Source organism: Capricornis sumatraensis, chromosome 13 (genome assembly GCF_032405125.1).
Source record: "Capricornis sumatraensis isolate serow.1 chromosome 13, serow.2, whole genome shotgun sequence".
Lineage (NCBI taxonomy): Eukaryota > Metazoa > Chordata > Mammalia > Artiodactyla > Bovidae > Capricornis > Capricornis sumatraensis.
In genome coordinates this window covers 88663271-88684547 of record NC_091081.1, presented here as the reverse complement: position 1 = coordinate 88684547, position 21277 = coordinate 88663271, and the positions used below count along the sequence as shown (strand labels likewise).

General features: G+C 50.2%; 1 protein-coding gene across 3 annotated transcripts in view; it reads left to right on the top strand.

The window, feature by feature from the left end:
- The window catches only part of RPS6KA2 (ribosomal protein S6 kinase A2), a 334221-nt gene that overhangs the window by 57963 nt on the left and 254981 nt on the right, over positions 1-21277 (top strand). The window lies entirely within an intron of this gene.

Here is a 21277-nt window from a genome sequence, read left to right as displayed (position 1 = left end):
ATGCTTGGATCTGCTCATCCGGGACCAGGTGGATCCTCTGAGGGTTTGAAGCCTTGGAATAAGGGTGATTTTTGTTCTGTTTGACTTTTTCATCAATCTTTCCTTGCCTCTGCCTTGAATCCTGGGAGAAGACAGTGGCACCCCACTCCATGGGAGAATCCCATGGACAGAAGAGCCTGGTGGGCTGCAGTCTGTGAGGTAGCTACTAGTCCCACACGACTGAGGGACTTCACTTTCTCACTTTTCACTTTCGTGCATTGCAGAAGGAAATGCAACCCACTCCAGTGTTCTTGCCTAGAGAATCCCAGGGACAGGGAAGCCTGGTGGGCTGCCGTCTATGGGGTTGCACAGAGTTGGACACGACTGAAGCGACTTAGCAGCAGCAGCCTTGAATACTGAGGCACTTGGTAAAGTATTCACAGAAGTACTTTGCATCTTGTTGATGGTGTTGATAAGGTGAAGGTGCTGCTACTGAAGCTGCTAAGTCGCTTCAGTCGTGTCCGACTCTGTGAGACCCCATAGATGGCAGCCCACCAGGCTCCCCCATGCCTGGGATTCTCGAGGCAAGAATACTGGAGTGGGGTGCTATTTCCTTCTCCAGTGCATGAAAGTGAAAAGTCAAAGTGAAATCACTCAGTCGTGTCTGACTCTTAGCGACCTCATGGACTTTTCCATGAGGATTTTCCAGGCAAGAGTGCTGGAGTGGGGTGCCATTGCCTTCTCCAAAGGTGAAGGTGACAGGTGACATTAACAGATAGGTGGGGCAGAGGGGATCGAAAGTGGAAATCTGGGTTTTCAGTCTGTTTTCAGGGGCAGAAGTTCTCCTGTGGAGCTGAGCCACCCCCACCTCCACTAACTCAGCTCCTGGTTAAGGCTTTTCACTCATTCCGGCCACAGTGGATGTGTGGACATCTGTGTGGGGCTGGGGTTATTTCCCCTGCCCACCAGCAGACCTGGGGCAGATAAGGAAGGCAGGCCTGGACTGCAGAGTGGGTGCAGACATCTGCCTGTCGAGGCCCGTAGGGTACCTAGGGAAGGTTCTGGAACAGCAGGGGAGATGCCTGCATCTAAAAGGCAGCACAGTGGGACCTCTGCACTTGTCTCCACTCCGTTCCTGAGTCAAATACAGTCTCATGCCCACATTTCTGTAATTGTTGGTCTTTCCCTATCTGCGTGTAGTGCTTCAGTGGCAACTACTCAGAGGCCCATGTGGAGCTAAGAAAATCCTTTGATTGAGGTCATAACTGTAAATTTCCTTTTGGGGTATCTGGAGAAAAATTAAGCATTAACCCTCGGGGAAAAAGCTGACCCCAAGTTTTAGCATAGCTTACTTCTCTCTCCCCAGCCAAAACAGAAAAGATTTATAGGAAAAAAAAAAAAAAATCCCAAAATTCTTAGGGATTTTCATTAAGTTCTAGGATCCAAGGTGATTTTCTTGGTTCTTACTTTTCTGTGATTTCTAAAGAAATCTAAGCTCCTAAAGCAATAATCATATCTTAAGAAATAGTTAAGGCTCAAGTCATCCTAAAATATTAAAATAACTATAATCACTGGGTGATTATATTGCAGATGTCTGGAATTTAATAACAGATGGATAACTCTAATGTCTTAGATTCAGAAAACTAAGATCATGGTATCTGGTCCCATCACTTCATGGGAAATAGATGGGGAAACAGTGGAAACAGTGTCAGATTTTACTTTGGGGGGCTCCAAAACCACTGCAGATGGTGATTGTAGCCATGAAATTTAAAGACGCTTACTCCTTGGAAGGAAAGTTATGGCCAACCTAGATGGCATATTAAAAAGCAGACACAATACTTTGCCAACAAAGGTCCATCTAGTCAAGGCTATGGTTTTTCCAGTGGTCATGTATGGATGTGAGAGTTGGACTGTGAAGAAGGCTGAGCACCGAAGAATTGATGCTTTTGAACTGTGGTGTTGGAGAAGACTCTTGAGAGTCCTTTGGACTCCGAGGAGGTCCAACCAGTCCATCCTAAAGGAGATCAGTCTTGGGTGTTCATTGTAAGGACTGATGCTAAAGCTGAAACTCCAATACTTTGGCCACCTCATGAGAAGAGTTGACTCATTGGGAAAGACCCTGATGCTGAGAGGGATTGGGGGCAGGAGGAGAAGGGGAGGACAGAGGATGACATGGCTGGATGGCATCATTGACTCAATGGACATGAGTTTGAGCAGACTCCGGGAGATGGTGATGGACAGGGAAGCCTGGCGTGCTGTGATTCACGGGGTCTCAAAGAGTCAGACACGACTGAGCGACTGAACTGAACTGAATGTCTTAGATAATTTCACCAACCGAAGGGGGCATTTAATGGCCTGTAGTGACAAGTAGCATGAAAAGAAGTAGTCAATTCATTAACTGACAAATCATTGCAATTTGCAATGCAGCATAAGAGATGTCACCATAATTATACACTCGAGAAACCCAAAAGGTCTGAGATTTGTTTGACGTTTGTAGCTCACCTTGTAAACGTCTCAGTCATAATCATGGCCATTGTGACACTGACCTCCAGTGAACCGGGGAAGCAGGAAGTGCTCTATTTTTAACAGGCCGAGGTGACGGCCAGCACCCTCCCTTCCCACTTGCTCCCTCCACGTATCAGAGCTGAGCACCTGCCCTTGGCCAGCCAGTTCCCCGGGGTCACTGTTCCTTCCTGTCCTCACTGCTCTCATAGACAAGGGACTGAAGGCAGAAGGAAACGAGCCCTTCGCTCTGGCGTGCAACCAGAGGGTAGTCCTGTGTCCTTCAAGCAAACAGAAAGCTTTTCAGTTCCCCTTATAAGCTCCAGCTCACCATCTCACACCTTCTACTGCAGTTTAGGGCAGCATCTTCTAAACCATGGGAAACTGTGGCTTTTGTAATCTACAAAATGTTAAAGAAAGCTACTGTTTTTTATTACTATTCCTATTATCCGTTGGCTTCATGTGAGACTCCATGTTAACATGTCTGCTCCCAGCCAGGACCTAAAGATGCAGTCAGGAGTGCCGTTTCATCTCCACGAGGGGGGATTAACAGTGTCAGAGCAGGAGCTGCTTGGCTGCCCAGCCCCACCCGGGAGCTGCCCCCGGCTCTCTGTGGCCCACTGCCTGGGAACATGGCCGGCTGGTCTAGGGATGCCCCAGCCTTCACGGTGCCAGCACCCCCCACCGCTTCTACAGGACGAGGCCTCCATGCTCCTTTCTCGTAGATGTAATGCCGCCCTCGTACTCGGATCCTTCTCACGTGACTTCACTTAGGGCTGTCTTCCTCCCTGAGAACACGGTTACCGTCTTTTATACCGTCTGCAACCGGAGAAGGCAGTGGCACCCCACTCTAGTACTCTTGCCTGGAAAATCCCATGGACGGAGGAGCCTGGTGGGCTGCAGTCCATGCTAGAGGTCAGACACGACTGAGCAACTTCCCTTTCACTTTTCACTTTCATGCATTGGAGAAGGAAATGGCAACCCACTCCAGTGTTCTTGCCTGGAGAATCCCAGGGACAGGGGAGCCTGGTGGGCTGCCGTCTATGGGGTCACACAGAGTCGGGCTCGACTGAAGTGACTTAGCAGCATACCGTCTGCAACAGCACTGACTTTGACTAGGAGGGTGATCGTGTACTGGGATCAAAAGAGGGCAGACCAGGAGCCCGCAGGCCTGGGCCGAGGCCCTCCCCAGGCTCCACCCGGCCACTCGGTGAATGTGACCTTGGTCAGGCCAGGTCACCCGACTGGCGGCTGCTGAAAGGATGGGACTGTCATCCTTTATCGGAGATAAACCGTCAGATCGTCTCAGCAGATTTGTCTCCCTTATATATGTTTATACATACATATAAACACACACAAATGCACGGTCTATAATATACATGCATGTAGCACACACGCATATACACTCATGAGGATATAGATGGACTTGTCGCTTGTGTTCCCCAGGTTCTTTCCACAGACTTTTCCCCCATGTTATTAGAAGGGGCTCATTCACGATCGAGGGTTTCCACTGCGCTTTTCAAAATATAATGACCTTCCAGCTGGGGTGCTTAGGGAGCCCCATGGCCCCTATTTGATCCCGTGGTGCCAGACCATCACCCAACACCCTCCCCCGGCTCCAAGCACCTGCTGGTCGTGAGCTGGACACATCTGATGCTTTCGGACACTTCAGCTCTGAGATGGTCTGTCTGATCCCACGGGGGGGCCCCAGAGGAGTAGAATTCCAGGTTTTACGGAGGAAGACAGGGCCTAATGCTGCAAAGCTGGCATTATGGTGTCACTGAAACAGGAAATGGCTGCTCTGTTGAGGTGCTGGTGGTGTTTTTTTCCCTGGGCCTGACTGCCCTCGCATTTTGGCTTTCCTGCTGGAAGATAGAGGCCCGTCTGACAATTCCTTTCAAGCAGGGACCAGCAAACAGTGATAGCTCTTTTTCAAAATAATTTCTTTTAAGAATGTATTTGGAAGATGAGTAAGCCAAGACTGCCGTGACAATGTTCCATGGCCCAAAATAAGAGGCAATTCATTGCCACGGTCACCGTGACAACATTCAGTTCACGTACTTCCATAAACCTGCAATGAAATTCTATCAACAGTGAAAGCTTTTTATTTTCACAAGCCACTGGATCTAACACGACCGTGACTGAGCCACAGGTCAAACGTATTTCCAGAGGGCTAAGCCTGAGATAATTACCTTCCAATTCCCGTGGAAGTTTGAATTGAATGGCAGTTGGGATACCCCAAAATACTGTCATGAAAAGCCTGATGGTTTCAGGTGGGGAGAGTTTAGACAGGCCCTCGGCTTCCTTCCTCCTGTCCCCTTCTCTCTCTCTCTCTCAGAACCTGGGCACACCGCCCCCAGAGACGACAGGGAGTGAGGCTTGTCCACAAGCGCCCTGTGTCCGGCGTTTCGGGTAAAGTGTGGCGCAGGAAAGATGACATTTTCTCATTGGGCTGTCTCCCTGCCCCGCTGTGGCTTGACTTCATCTAACCTGGGCTTGACTCCTCCTCCCAGGAGAGCCAAGGCAGACCTCATGCTTCGCATAATCAACGACCAGACCAGGTGCTGAGCAGTCACTTTGTCACCCTTGGGGGCTTCCCAGGTGGCACTAGTGGTAAAGAACCCGCCTGCCAGCGCAGGAGACTTAGAAGACGCGGATTTGATCCCTGGGTCGGGAAGCTCCCCTCGAGGAGGGCGTGGCAACCCACTGCAGTACTCTTGCCTGGAGAATCCCATGGACAGAGGAGCCTGGAGGCTACAGTCCAGGGGGTCGCAGAGTCGGGCACGACTGAGCAGCTGAGCACACGTCCGGTGTGGAGGAGCTTCGGTGGCTGATTTTCATGCTGCTGAGATGCTTCTTGTTTAACTCGTGGGATGTCTACGTTCAGGTAGTACACCAGCTGGGTGACCCCTTAGAAGCAGATGTTCACACATTTCTTAAGCCTTTTATCTTATTCTGCACAGAAAATAATCTGAGAACGTGTCTGTGCCCCAAATGAGCTCACTTTTCTTTCTCCGGATAACCACACCCAGGTGACCCTGACGCTGGCTATGCTGAAAACACTCTCATGTGAGATAAGCATCTTTCCCGAGGGCTTGGATAGGAGGCAGACCCTGCAAATTCGCTTTCCGGTTGTAGCCCCATGCGCTGGAGATGACACCGGAGCCTCACACACCCCCACACAAAAATTCAGTAACCATTTCTAAGTTCCAATCAAGCCTGGATGTTAGAAAGCAAAGGACTATTACAAACATCGAAACAAAATGTTAATGAAGGACCAGAGAGTCCAGGTTTAAGTTCCTCCTTCACCATCCCCAAACAGCAGGGAGGAGGGTTTGACGACCTGTAAACTTCTCTTTCCCCTGTCCTTGGGGGGGCCACAGCGGGCCCAGGGCTGGGCGTTGGGTCTTCTCAGAGGTGTGAGCTGGGTCTTCTGTTAGTGAAGAGTAACTTCACGTTCTTGTAGCTCCCAAGAGAGATCGCTCATTCCTGTGAGCGACGGCAAGTAGATGTCAAGATCCAGGACTTTTCCAAGGGGTGAGACGTGGATTGATTTTAGGGAAAAGGAATACACTAGATTTCTTTTAAATTTCTGACGATTTGACAAAAGGAGAATTCAAGACTGAAATGTGAGGGGTTGCCTAGTCCAATAAAAATAAGAGACAAGAAATTTGGTGAGAATAGGAAGAACACCAGTTTCTATTAATTTTCCTATTTTATGCCTGTGTTCAGGAGCAAACCAGTGATTGAGAGAGTTTTAAAAAGAGGACTTCTCCTCTGTTGCCGTGATTGGCTTATGAAACAAACCCTGCTTTGTTCCCAAAGTAACAGCTCAATATGTGATTTTCCCCCTTAGACTGCATTGATTGCCGGCGGCTCCAGAACAGGAAAGATTCACACATCATGGCGGGTGTGTGACGCTCCTTTTTAGAAATCCTGTTTTCTCAGATCTGAATAGTTTTTCTAATGGAAGGTCTGATTAGTAATATCACACCTTAGAATGCCCCTCCAGAGGGCTGACCTAGTGGTTACTCTTCCAAAACTCTCTTCTGTGTTGTTTATCTGAAGTAAATATGTATGTGTATATACACTTCTGCACAGTTACACATAAATATGACAACTACATGGATAAATGCATGTTAATTTATTCAAGAAAAAGAACATTCAGCTCCAGAAGCCATGAAATGAACGCAAAATTGTTTTGGAAAACCACATTTTTCTGGAATAGTAACTTCCTGAGAAACAGCAACTGTACTTCAACTATTTTCATTTATTGGAAAAGACATGCTTAGCATTTTAGAGGAGGGAAGAGATGGACAGGACTATATCATGTGGGCTGCCCCAAACAGGGCAGTTTTGGTCCATTTCAGTCTTGAATTTCCTTGTTGTCTTTGATTCCTTCTTTTCATGCCCTATAATTTTTTACCAATATATTTCCATGTCCACATCCTTAACCATGACGTCTATTATCTGTCACACAGAGCTTCCCTGGTGGCTCAGATGGTAAAGACTCTGCCTGCAATGCTGGAGACCTGGGTTCTATCCCTGAGTCAGGAAGATCCCCTGGAGAAGGAAATGGCAACCCACTCCAGTATCCTTGCCTGAAAAACCCCATGGACAGAGAAGCCTAGTGGGCTACCGTCCACGGGGTCCCAAAGAGTCAGACACAACTGAGTGACTAACACTTGACTTTAAAAAAACCTATTTGTTAGTTGGTGGGTTTTTTCATATCACATGTTAACCTCAGATATGCAGATGACACCACGCTTATGGCAGAAAGTGAAGAGGAACTAAAAAGCCGCTTGATGAAAGTGAAAGAGGAGAGTGAAAAAGTTGGCTTAAAGCTCAACATTCAGAAAACTAAGATCATGGCATCTGGTCCCATCACTTCATGGGAAATAGATGAGGAAACAGTGGAAACAGTGTCAGACTTTATTTTTGGGGGCTCCAAAATCACTGCAGATGGTGACTGCAGCCATGAAATTAAAAGACGCTTACTCCTTGGAAGGAAAGTTATGACCAACCTAGATAGCATAGTCAAAAGCAGAGACATTACTTTGCCGACTAAGGTCCATCTAGTCAAGGCTATGGTTTTTCCTGTGGTCATGTATGGATGTGAGAGTTGGACTGTGAAGAAAGCTGAGTGCCGAAGACTTGATGCTTTTGAACTGTGGTGCTGGAGAAGACTCTTGAGGGTCCCTTGGACTGCAAGGAGATCCAACCAGTCCATTCTAAAGGAGATCAACCCTGGGATTTCTTTGGAAGGAATGATGCTGAAGCTGAAACTCCAATACTTTGGCCACCTCATGTGAAGAGTTGACTCATTGGAAAAGACTCTGATGCTGGGAGGGATTGGGGGCAGTAGGAGAAAGGGACAACCGAGGATGAGATGGCTGGATGGCATCACGGACTCGATGGACATGATTCTGAATGAACTCCAGGAGATGGTGATGAACAGGGAGGCCTGGCGTGCTGCGATTCATGGGGTCGCAAAGAGTCAGACACGACTGAGCGACTGAACCGAACTGAACTGAACTGATGTTTAGGTCTTCAGAGAAGGAGCCTGTTTATTAAAAAGAAGCTCAAAAAGGAAACTCTTCACCCGCAAAGGTACACCTCTGACCAGCTGCCCTGCCCTCCAAGGCGGCTCTGAAGCTGGACTGGGCATGCTTCCGGCCGCACCAAGGCAAAGCCTGACACCAGCCACAAAAGGCTGATTCTTCCGGGGAAGCTGGGGACTCAGTTCGCAAAGGCAGCAGAGCAGGTTTTCCTGATTCTCAGATGGGACGCCCTCCGTGCTGGCCTGCAGTAGGTGGGAGAGGAAGTGGGTGTGCACGGGAGAGTGTGCACCTGTGGAGCTGCGTGCAGCGGTACATACTCGAGTGCGTGTGTGTGTGCGTGCGTGTGGAAGGATTACTCAAAGGACTAAAACCGGATAAGGTGATTCTTGCATAATCAGCGCGTGTAGTTGACCTGGGCACCTGAAAAGATAAGGCATCCTTTCTAGCCCCCTAGCACCCCGCATGTCTCCCCTCTCAGTGTAAATGACCGATGGCCGGGGGTGGGGGGGCGGCAGGTGTGCTGCGGGGAGGGTCACAGCCCGCCCTCGGGGCTCCTCTGACTCTTAGGACAGTGTTGGACACTTGACTCGGTCCACGTGGACTCTGGCTGGATCCCGCGCACCGCCTGCTGGGGCTCCGAGCGCTCTGCGGGGACTGACCGTGCAGCCGGCGCTGGTCCCCCGCGCCCCTCCCGCGGTGGGTGAGTGCGGCGACCGCCGCCGGCCCGGCCCGAGCCCGGCCCGCCCCGCGGGGGGCGTGGTCCCGAGAGCCGCGGGAGGAGGAGGTGGCCGGGCTGCGCGGCGCGCGATGGCCCCGGACGCGGGACAGAGGATGCTCGGGCGGCCGCGCCAGAAGCTGCAGAAACTGGTTCTCGGAAGGGTAGGCGAGCCCTCGCGCTGGAACGGGCCGGGTTCCAGTTCCAGGAGAGAACCAACGTTTTCTGCTTGCTGCTGGGAACCCGCTACGGTGACAGATTTTGGCCGGGAAAGGGCAAGTTGGCTGTTTTCTGGGACAGAGTGAAATTCTGTGAAAGGGTCACAGGTCACGGGTGGACGCAAAGAGCAGGTCAGAAGCTGGAGTGAAAGCTGTTGCCGTTCGTTTTCAGTTCGTCTTGTTTCTGAGGTCGTGTTACAGCCAGAATGGATTCAACATCGCGCTTCAGTGTATGTTCACAGTCAGCGGGAACGGGGGCCGCTTAGTCATTTTCCTGCAGTTTTAGGAATGAAGGGGAGGAAAATGTGACAAAGTTGATGTTTATCGCAACTGTAACTGAAAGGTAAAGTTTTAGGTGAAGAGAATCAGATTTAGCAGTTTGCTCTTAAAACATTTTTTTTTTTAGAACTTTTAAAAGTTGTAGTAAAATATGGATAACATAGAGCTTCCCTAATGGTTCAGACAGTAAAAAAAAATCTGCCTGCAATTCAGGAGGTCTGGGTTCAATCCTTGGGTCGGGAAGACCCCCTGGAGAAGGGAATGTTAACCCATGGGAGAATCTCATGGACGGAGGAGCCTGGCGGGCTACCGTCCGTGGGGTTGCAGAGAGTCGTATACGACTGAGCGACTAACGCGCGCGCGCACACGTGACAGAAGGCTTACCATTTTAACCACTTTCCGCAGCATTGCGTGTTTCCTTCACTTTGCTGTGCAGTCATTACCACTGCCGATCTCCAGAAGGCTTTCATCTCCCCAAACTGAAACTCTGTCCCCTTTAAATGACTCCCCAATCCTCCTGCCCCCTGCCGAGCTTGCCCATTTTAAAGTGCAATAATGCAAACACACAATAGTCATGTGTGACAAGCATGCATCAGAATGCAGTCCAAACCAGCCACGCAGAACGGCTCCTGCAGTCTGTCCCTTGGACTTCTTAGAGAGGTTGCTTTCAATTGTATCTCACATACTGCCTTTACTAAAGGGTTTTATAAATCACTGACATAGCAGAGATATTAGGACTGTGAGTCATAGCACTTTTTTGAAGAGAATCTGTGCATTTCCAACCATGTGCATATAACTTTGTTTAATTTGGGCAAGAAATATTCTGATTCTCTTGTTTTAGTGTGCCTATGCATTATATGCAAATTTGCTATTGATAAATGTTTTTTATTTGTAGCTCGAAATGCATGAAAGCGTATGTTTCACTTTAAAGTCACTCCTAAAAGAATATTTCTAATGATTTTACACTGGGAATGAAAGTCGTCTCCTCCTACTTTTGGAGTTGAGAGAACTGAGGCTTTAGGGAACCAGGCACGGGTCCACTTTCAGAAGCCAGGACAGATCCACACGTGAAAGCCGCAGCCTGTGGTCGCAGCCCCTCGCCAGCTCCAGCCCATAGGTCTGCGACGGCCTCATTGTCATTCCTCTGTGGGCTTTTGCTCTGAACCTCACATTTCTGGGAGTATTCCCTTCTTGATACCCCTTCTTATTCCCGAAGATGTCAGCAAGGTTGGCAAATATATTCAATATGAGATTTAAAAATGAGTAAGTCCCGATATGGAGGCAAAGAAAAGAAGGTAGACACTGGATGTGAAGGCAGAGGCGAGGTCGGAAGGCAAGGCAGGCTGGTGGCCAGCTGGAGCTTGCTGGCTGCCCGGGGGGTGGGCTCGGTGTGAGCTCAAACCACAGACAAAAGCCCTTGCCCTGTTGTTCAGACGGACGCTTTTCTTTCTGTCGCTGAGCCCAGAGAGGTCTCCCGCAGGTCCTCCTAAAGCGGGCACCGCGTCGGAGCAGTGAGCAGTATACCCAAGGGCAGCCTCTGTTAAGTGCAGTGCGTTTCTCGCTGATGCTTTTTGTGATGCTGTGGACTGCAAGCGGAGGCGGTCAGACCAAAATACAAAGCCGAAAATCACTTCCATCCAGAGTCTGCTTGTGTGGTGTTGGTGAACAGCCCTCTGAGAGCTGCCCTGGGCAGGGATGTTGGAAGGCGTCTGGGTGTCATAACGCAGTTCTCTGTAACTTTGGGTAGGAAATCCATAAGTTTCATTAGGATTTAATCTGGGTTCCTTGACAAGTACAGGAATGCAGATTCTCTATATTACAGGTTACAAGGAGGGAGTCATAACATTTGGGCGCTGGAAGAGGTCTTAGAGACCACACAGACAGTATCCGTCATCTTTTAGATGAAGAGCCCCAGGGTCTGAGACGCTGACATGTCCAAGATCGTAAGATGGGCTAGTGGCAGAGCTGGGGCTGGACGGGACGCTCCAGACACCCACCTGGAGCTCTGCGCTTTATCCCACGGTGGGCGGGCTCAACAGGGCCGCTGGAGGCGTGACCATGTGTCCCCACCCACCTGTGTTGACTCTGTGTCATGGGGCTGCTGACTCCAGAGCAATGCCCCCCCCCCCCCCCCCCCCGCCCCGCTCTGAGCTAGCTAATGCTAATTCCATATCACTTACTCAGGAGCAAACCAGCACACCCAGGGTCCACTCCCTCTGTGGGGTTGCTTTTTTAAAAACTCTTTTATTGGAATATAGTTGCCTTACAAGGTTGTGTTAGTTTCTACTGTACAGCAAAGTGAATCAGCTATACGTGTGAACATTCGGTTCAGTTCAGTCACTCAGTCGTGTCTGACTCTGCGACCCCATGGACTGCAGCACGCCAGGCTTTCCTATCCATCACCAACTCCCGGAGTTTACTCAAACTCATGTCCATCGAGTTGGTGATGCCATCCAACCGTCTCATCCTGTCATCCCCTTCTCCTCCTGCCTTCAGTCTTTCCCAGCATCAGGGTCTTTTCCAGTGAGTCAGCTCTTCGCATCCAGTGGCCGCAGTATAACCCACATCCCCTCTTTTTTGGATTTCCTCCCATTTAGGTCACGCAGAGCACAGTGGAGTGTCCTGATCTGCACAGTAGGCTCTCGTTAGTTAGGGCCTCCCCAGTGGCTCAGCTGGTAAAGAATCCGCCTGCAGTGCAGGGGACCCGGGTTCAATCCCTGGGTTGGGAGGATCCCCTGGAGGAGCACGTGGCACCCCACTCCAGTATCCTTGCCTGGAAAATCCCATAAACAGAGGAGCCTGGTGGGCTGCAGTCCACGGGGTTGCCAAGAGTTGGGCACGACTGAGCGACTAACACTTTAGACACACTCATTAGTTATCTCCTTTATACTATCAATAGTGTGTATATGGCCACCCCGGTCCCCCAGTTCACCCTGCCTGCCCTCCCTCCCCCCACCCCCGGGGATCCAGAGGTTTGTTCTCCGTCTGTGTCTCTGTCTGGGTCTGTCTTTCTGCTCTGTACATAAGACTGTCTTCAGATTCCACATCCATGAGATACGGTGCAGTATCTGCCTTCCTCTCTCTGGCCCGCTTCATGCTGCGTGACAGTCTCCAGGTGCACCCACACCTCTGCAAACGGCCCAGCTTCGCTCCTTTTCGTGGCTGAGTGGTATTCTGTCGTGCGTGTGCACCATTTCTTCTTTATCAAGCGTCACTGTTTCAACCCTTGAGAGCCCTCGGGAAACAGTCCTGGATATTTTCTCCGTTTTGTAGGTACTGAGGACTGTTTAACAACCACACCGCCTGTCATAATCATAGACGCTCTGTGAAAACCACACATCACATTAGCGCAGACTAAGTAAGTAGCAGCCCAGGTGGGTTTCTAGTGACAAGATGAACTCCCGTACTGACAGCAGCGAATCTGTTTCCCTGTGATATATTTCTATTCTGTGATGTGACTTTATTATTAAAGCCACCTGAGCCTATATGTTTTGTTTTTACAATATGAGAAAAACCACTGTGGAAGGATGGTTAATAGTCAACCCAGAGGTGGTGATTTTTGTATACAAATAGGACGTTCTATGTTTAATACAGGATGAGAGGGAAACTCCAATGGCCTCATACATGGCTGTTTGGTGATATGAAGTGTAAGCAACAAAGTTTTGACTTGCTCAGATTAGCAGGGAGAAATGTAATAGTATTGATTTAAAACCATAAAATTGTGACAGAGTTCCACCACATTTAAGAGCCACGAACAGAGAGGAGTTTTCAAAAGCAGTTTGTATTAATGTGAAGACAGCTAATCCCAAACATTTGCTGTTAGAATTGTAACAGAGCATCTGCAGAAATATAAATGGACCATGTCAAAGAGAGAGGGCATGAGAGGAGAGAGAGGGATCTGAAAAATGTGCTCAGGAAACACGCGCCACTTTATTGAGCCTCTCTCGCATGTATCAGTGAAAACTTACGTTCCCAGGAAGCTGACGGCAGAGACATTGAAGCCGCAGAGAAATTGAGGAGAGTGGGTCAAGCGTGTCAGCAGCTAGGATCTCAGGGAAGAAACTGCCAGTTCTCCCCAAGTGTATGGCTCCGACAGGTTTGAGCCCTTAAAACCCCGTTTGTGGCTTTTTGAAAACAGAGTAGAAAGAACCGTGGGTCCACTTTCTGTCATGCAGGACAGTATCGATACTAAGACGGCCCCTGCACTGGAAAATATAACTGAGATTTTCAGGTGTATTATAGGTTCTTTACAGAGGTTTATTTTCTAAGTTATGACTAAAGTTTTAGTTGCAAGAGATTTACTTTGAAATGGACTGAGAAGATCAGCAGAGGCCTGCTACAAACCATAAGACATCTCTTTGGTTTTCCTGAGGATGACGGTCCATCTCCCTCATAAATATTTTCAGGGCTCTTGATTTGCACCTGATGGGGGCTCAGGGTGCAGCCCTAGATGGGTGGGCTTACCTTTAGTAGCTTGCAGTCTGGCAGGAGAGTCAGTCCTTTTACCCTAGATAAAGGATGCTCAGAAACAGGACACAGAAATAGCATAACTGCAGGGGAGAGGAGTTTGCTTTTAATGCCACGTACAAGGGAAACAGCATCTTGTTTCTGCCTTCTGCGGCGACTACACCCTCAGAATAAACTTCAGGAACGGGCCCCGTGTGTCAGAGCAAGTAGGCCAGGTGCAGTGAGTGGATGGAAATGTGTAGCTCCCAGCAGAACACGTACCACTCACTACGGGGTCAGGGGTGGGGCCTCGGCAACCCCCAAGTAAAGCATCTCCAAGAGCATCCAGCCGTCTGGTCCAGAGTTCACCGAGAAATGAACCAGGGCAAGCGCACCGCTGTGGAGGATATGGGGGTGGGTAATCACAACAGACAGTAAGTGATCCCCAAGGCCAGAGGTTCCCAGCCTCCAGGCTGGACTGGTACCTCCTGTCAGATCAGTGATAACATTAGATATCACCCTGAAACCATTGCCCGCAACCCTGGTCCTTGGAAAAAGTTTTCCTCCAAATCAGTCCTTGGTGCCAAAAAGGTTGAGGACCGCTGCTCAAGGCCAAGAATCATCCTCTTCTACAGTGATGTCACTCACTGTGGACCCGTCGTCCTTGAGTTAATTTAAATACTTGATAACTCATCAGTATTCCAAATCAGTGTTAGCTTTTGAAGTAGCCATCTCCTTACAGTTTTGCTATCTGCTTCATAAAATAAGATTTCTGTCCCTTTATTCTAAATTGTCTTCTTAAATGTCTCCTGCCATTCTTGAACCTGAGGTTGAGGTCTTCAAAGACAGTCTGTGCTTGAGTTTCCCTTTCAACGTAGTGGGTGTGTGTCAGACGCCCCACTCAGAGCCTGTGCCCGCGGGTAGTCTGCGTCCCGTGAACAGAGGGGCCTGAGGTGGTGACTGTGCTGCCCAGGTTACTAGGCTAGCCCTGTCTGGAGGGTCACAGCTCATTAAGAAGTATGAGTAAAACAAAAACCCACTGCAGTGTTCTTGCCTGGGAAATCCCATGGACAGAGGAGCCTGGTGGGCTACAGTCCACGGGGTCTCAAAGAGTCAGACAGGACTGAGTGACTGAGCAATGAAACAAAAGCAAAGTATTTAAATGGATGGTCATCACTTTGGTCTAGATTCTCGTAAATGCACATTGATATGGCTTCTGAGCAAGATTTTTAACATACCAACACCCAGGTACAGACTAAATGCCCTTTGACTGGACAGGAGAGAACTGGTGGCCGTGATGTGCCCAGACCCTGCCAGGTCCTGCCCTCTGCTCCTCGCGGTCCCTTTTCCACGAGAAAACAGGCTTCTGGCTTTCAGGATCCTCCTTGCTCCTTGCGTATGGCTGTGTGTTCTACTCTTTTTGTAGAGCAGCGTACGCTCTGCTTGTTCTGTGGATTTCCAGGAGTCTGTGCATTCGTCTGGCTTTGCATAAAACCCCCAAATTGGCTGTTAGAATCCACTACTGATACAAAACCCACTGTAACTGGCTTGAGCAAAAGGAAGTAAAAATTTATGGGGCCCGTGAATTGAAAATGCAGGTGTCCTCAGATTCAGAGCACAGAGACACTCACCTCCCTCCTGGCGCCTGGCCAGGCGGGTCCTTCCCAAGCTCTGCCCGGGGGACTCGGCAGCACACACTCGGAAGCTGTCGGCATCTGGGGTCTGTCTCCTGGTGGGGATGGGCCCTGAGGCGGCAGGCCCATGCCGGCTGCAGGCTCTCCTTTATGGCTGGAGTGTGTGCTGAGCATCCCCTGCAGGGCAGGAGCAATGGGGACCCAGAGTGGACTTTGGGCTCTGACCACAGGGGACCCGGCGAGGGGAGGGGAGGGATGTGAGTGACGGTCACCTCATGGGCCCGGCGTCCTCACTTCTGCAGAGACAAGGGATTGTGATGTCCACTTGATGTTAGGTCATTCTAGACAGTGGCATGCCAGAGAGTCTGGGAAGGATTGAAGGCAGGAGGAGAAGGGGACGACAGAGGATCAGATGGTTGGAGGGCATCACTGATGTGATGGACATGAGTTTGAGTAAACTCTGGGAGTTGGTGATGGACAGGGAGGCCTGGCGGGCGACAGGACTGAGGGACTGAGCTGAACTGAGAGAGTCTGCCAGGCCAGGAGCCCCCAGGGCGAGGTAGCTGGAGCAGGCTGCCCGTGCGGCCCTGCTGAACGACGGCCCTGTAGAGACCCAGCACACAGATCCTGTCCTCGCTGGGACCGAGCTGAGTCCTCAAAGTCCACGTGTGAGGACCCTGACCGCCCGGGGCTCAGAATGTGACCGTATTTGCAGAAGCGGCCTCCACAGACGTCAGTAGATGACAGAGACTTCATTAGGGTGGGCCCTGATCCCTATGAGCCACGTCCTTATGGAAGAGGTGACCAGGCGCCGACATGCGCGGAGGAACGGCGTGCGCGGACCAGGGCAAGGGGCCAGGAGAGGGGCCGGAGAGACCGGCCTGGGAGGACTTCCGGGCCCAGCCCCTGAGAGCGGACGTCTGCTGTCTGAGCTCTCAGACTGGGTGCTTGTTACTCGGTCCTCACTGACTCAGGCCCTGAAGCCAGCTGAGCCAGAAGGCAGAGAGTGGAGGCGGCGTGGGCCGGCCCCTGTCCCGAGGGTGCTGTGTGCCGAGTCTGCGGCTGGACTCCGGTCACCGAGCGCACTGCAGCGATGTCCCCACAGCCTCCTGTAAGTGGGGACCGCGCCGCTGACCGGACCCTGCCCTCCCCGTGTTCGTGGCCTCGCCCTTGAGGACCGCAATGGCCGGCCTGGACTGGCCTGGGCCGGCATCACGTGGACTGGCTGGCCCGTCACCCCAGCGCTTTCTGCCCGCTCCCTGTGCCTGCGGCTCTGGGCACCCGCGGGGCAGCGAGGCCGCCCTGCCCTTTCTCCTGCCTGTTGTCCTGGAGGCGCGTGTTTTGAAAGGCAAGGAAACCCCCAGGGAGGCTGATCACTCCAGGGGCCTCCCCGGGCACCTCGCCAGTCTCGGTTGCCAAGCGGCTGTGCGTTCGCATCAGCGGCCCCCATGGCCCACGACCAGCCGGCCCGCCCAGCGGAGGGCGAGGGACCCTGGCCCAGGCCTGCGGAGACCACTGCGGCTGCAGCCGTGCGTGTCCTCAGGGACTTTGTAAAGAAGAAACTGCAGGTCAGTGGCTGGCGTTTCCTGAGCTCTGGGGTCTGCAGGCCAGGGAGCAGCCGCGTCTACTCCTGGACGGAGGGGCAGGGACCATCTGGAGAAATCCGGGTGTCGAGGACAGGTCCAGATGCCCAGGCTTGCGATGCTGTGACGTCTAAGGGCCCCAGCGCAACAGGTGCGCTAACAGTGCGGGAGCTCATGGAAGAAGGAGAGTATTCCGAGCTCTCCTGTCCTTTGAAGGTCTGTGTTCTCACTGGGGATTTCCACCACGATCTCTGAGCGGGTGGCGGAGGCCAGCATGGTGTGGGCCTGGTTTGTATCGGTCCCACAGTGGGAAGGTGAGGAGGGGCAGGGAGAGAACCCCCTGTGGTGTCTGTGTGCACGGATGGTGCACAGATCAGCCCGATGACCAAAACCTCGTCAGATCCTCCAGTGGGTCTCAGGGTCTCCTTGCCCCGAGGGTCCCCAGGGAACAGGATGATCCCTGGGTGCCAGGGGCACAGTGAAGCTCTCTGTGGAGTAGCAGGCCCGGCAGGGCCGCTGCTCTGGCAACCAGGGGCCTCCGCCTTCTCCTGTGTGTTCAGTTCTCACATGCCTTAGGACGGGGGCGCAGCGAAGCCCTGAAATTCAGCAAGCACTTGGCTTCAGGCCTGTTCTGCGCTCCGCCTGGGCGTCTGGCCCTGTCGTTCCCCCTGGGGACTGCTCTCCAGGTCCTCCCTGCCCGGCCGATCCTGCCCCGTGGACTGAGGCTGCCTGCGGGGGGGGAGGGGGTGCTGGAAGGTCCTTGCCCGCTGTGTACCTGTGCTCTGAGATGCTGCGATGTCAGCTCTCCTGGGCACCTTCCTGAAGCTGGTGGCTCGGTCCTCATACCTGCCTCCAGGTTCCTTGTGCGTCCAGTGTGGGACTGATGGCGTAGACCCTCACAAGAGGGTTATTGTAGTTGGCCCAGGCTCTGGGGCCAGCCTGCCTTCTCAGAGAAATAGGCAGAAATAAAGCACAGAAAAGCTAGCCTGGGTGGCAGCGCACACGGATCTCTCTCGTCTTCCTTCCTTATCCGAATGGTCCTCGGGGAAATGTATCGGCTTTGCTTTACAGCAGTCCTCTGCTGCTGCTGCTGCTGAGTCGCTTCAGTCGTGTCCGGCTCTGTGCGACCCCCTAGACGGCAGCCCACCAGGCTCCCCTGTCCCTGGGATTCTCCAGGCAAGGACCCTGGAGTGGGGGCCATCGCCTTCTCCACAGCAGTTCTCTGCTCCATGCTAAATGTGTGGGGGGAATTCAGGGCCCTGGAGGGTCTCCACCGTCCCAGCACTTTCTAAATGACTGGGTTGCCACTCCCTTCTCTAGGGATCTTCCCAACCCAGGGATCGAACCCGGGGTCTCCCTCATTGTAGGCAGATTCCTTACCATCTGAGCCACTAGGGAAGCTCTTTCTAAATGACAGGAGGGTTCTAATTATCCTGATTCAGTTGGGTGGTGTGCTCATTAGGAGCTGCTGAGTTATTCACTAAAGTGCCAGCTTCTATTTGTGTTTGTGTGTTTCCTTTTTCAATTGGGAGGAAATTGAATTTAGGGACGGATAAAAGATGATTGAACATTCAGCATCCAAGCTTGGAGATAACGCTTGAGTAGCCACCACGCCGGAATAACGCAGAGTATCTTTGCCTCAGATCATGTTGAAACCAACCAATGCCACCTTTAGAAACCTCCTCAGTCCCACCCAGTGCCTCTTTCCCACCAGAGGCAGCTGCTACCCTGAATCTGACACACAGTCTCCCTTCTCGCCTTCACATTTTAAACTCGCGTGAAAGCGCTCTGTGTACAGACAGCACGTAGAGCTGTTCTGTGCATTCTCAGAGTTTTGTCAGTAGAACCACAGTGCACATGTTTTCATGCAACTGCCCTGTTCCTTCAGTGTGTTACTGATTTTTTGTTCTTTCCCTTGCTGACGGACACCCACGTTATTCCCAGATTTTGGCTGGTAGACACCACTGCAGTGGCATCTTGAGTTTCTTGCAGTTACAGCCACAGAAATGCAATTGCGGCTAAAAGTCTGTACAATTTCAGGTTTATTAGGTGTTGGTAATTGCTCTCTATTTCAGTTTCTAGTAAGTGGGAGGATGTTTTCAGACTCTTTAAACATTTTGCCAGACTAGTGCATGACATATTTTGTATTTCTCTGTTGCTGCTGAGGTTGGACATTTAATGGAATACTTTGTTGACAATTTTGGTTTCCATGTGAATTTTCTGTTCATGTTGCTGTTCAGTCGCTAGTTGTGTCTGACTCTTTGCAACCCATGGGCTACAGCACACCAGGCTTCCCTGTCCTTCACTGCTTCCTGGAGTTTGCTCAAACTCATGTCCATCGAGTCAGTGATGCCATCCAACCATGTCATCGTATGCCACCCCCTTCTCCTTTTTCCTTCAGTCTTTCCCAGCATCAGGATCTTTTCCAGTGAGTTGACTCTTCCCATTAGGAGGCCGAAATATTGGAGCTTCAGCTTCAGCATCACTCCTTCCAATGAGTATTCAGGACTGATTTCCTTTAGGATGGACTGGCAGTCCAAGGGACTCTCAAGAGTCTTCTCCAACACCATAGTTCAAAAGCATCAATTCATTAGTGCTCAGCTTTCTTTATAGTCCAAGTCTCACATCCATACATGACTACTGGAAAAACCATAGCCTTGACTAGATGGACCTTTGTTGGCAAAGTAATGTCTCTGCTTTTCAATATGTTATCTAGGTTGGTCATAACTTTCCTTCCAAGGAGTAAGTGTCTTTTAATTTCATGGCTGCAATCACCATCTGCAGTGATTTGGAGCCCCCCCAAAAATAAAGTCAGGCATTGTTTCCACTGTTTGCCCATCTATTTGCCATGAAGTGATGGGATTGGATGCCATGATCTTAGTTTTCCGAATGTTGAGCTTTAAGCCAGCTTTTTCACTCTCCTCTTTCATTTTCATCAAGAGGCTCTTTAGTTCTTCTTCACTTTCTGCCATAAGGGTGGTGTCATCTGCATATCTGAGGTTATGGATATTTCTCCCGGCAATCTTGATTCCAGCTTGTGCTTCTTCCAGCCCAGCGTTTCTCATGATGTACTCTGCATATAAGTCAAATAAGCAGGGTGACAATATACCGCCTTGATGTACTCCTTTCCCAATTTTGAACCAGCCATTGTTTCTTGTCTGGTTCTAACTGTTGCTTCCTGACCTGCATACAGGTTTCTCAGGAGGCTGGTAAGGTGGTCTGGTATACCCATCTTTTTCAGAATTTTCCACAGTTTGTTGTGATCCACATAGTCAAAGGCTTTAGTGTAGTCAATGAAGCAGAGGTAAATGTTTTTCTGGAATTTTCTCTGTTTTTCTGTGATCCAATGGATGTTGGCAATTAGATCTCTAGTTCCTCTGCCTTTTCTAAGTCCAGCTTGAATATCTGGAAGTTCTCAGTTCACAGACTGTTGAAGCCTAGCTTGGAGAATTTTGAGCATTATTTTGCTAGCATGTGAGATGAGTGCAATTGTGCAGTAGTTTGAATATTCTTTGGGATTGGAATGAAAACTGACCTTTTCCAGTCCTGTGGCCACTGCTGAATTTTCCAGATTTGCTGGCATACTGAGTGCAGCACTTTCACAGCATCATTAGGATTTGAAATAGCTCAGGTGGAATTCCATCACCTCCACTAGCTTTGTTCATAGTGATTCTTCCTAAGACCCACTTGACTTTACATCCTAGGGTGTCTGGCTCTAGGTGAGTGATCACACCATCAAGGTTATCTGGGTCGTGAAGATCTTTTTTGTATAGTTCGTCTGTGTATTCTTGCCACCTCTTCTTAGTATCTTCTGTTTCTGTTAGGTCCATAGAGTTTATTTCTCTGTTGGGTTATCTGTTTCTTCTTAGTGATTCCTGACATTGTTTATAAATTTTAGACATTAATCCCTTGTCACTAATGCTCCAAATAACTTCAAATGGCTTGTCATCTTTAACTTTGTATGAGATCTTTTGCAATAAAGTTTTGACTTCTTCAAACCAATCAATATACATATTTTTTGTTTTCTGTTTGCCTGTCATTTAAACAATTCTTCCTATTTAAAAACCTAAAGACTGTCTCCTTTTTCTTCTAATACTAAATTATTGTACTAAATCTGATTTTGTATACAGCGATGTAGGAATTTAATTTTCCCTGTAGGGAAACAGTTACTCTCTGTGGTTCCGTTAAACAGCCCATCTTTATCCCTTTTCCTCTCTATTCATTTTAGGTCCTGTGAGCCCCTGGGCCACCAGGAAAGTAAGCAGATCATCGGGCTGAAAATTATTTTTGAATAGGCACTAGAACAGGTGATTTTTCCAAGTCAATTTTCAACAATGCCAGACTGGAATCAAGTTGTTTG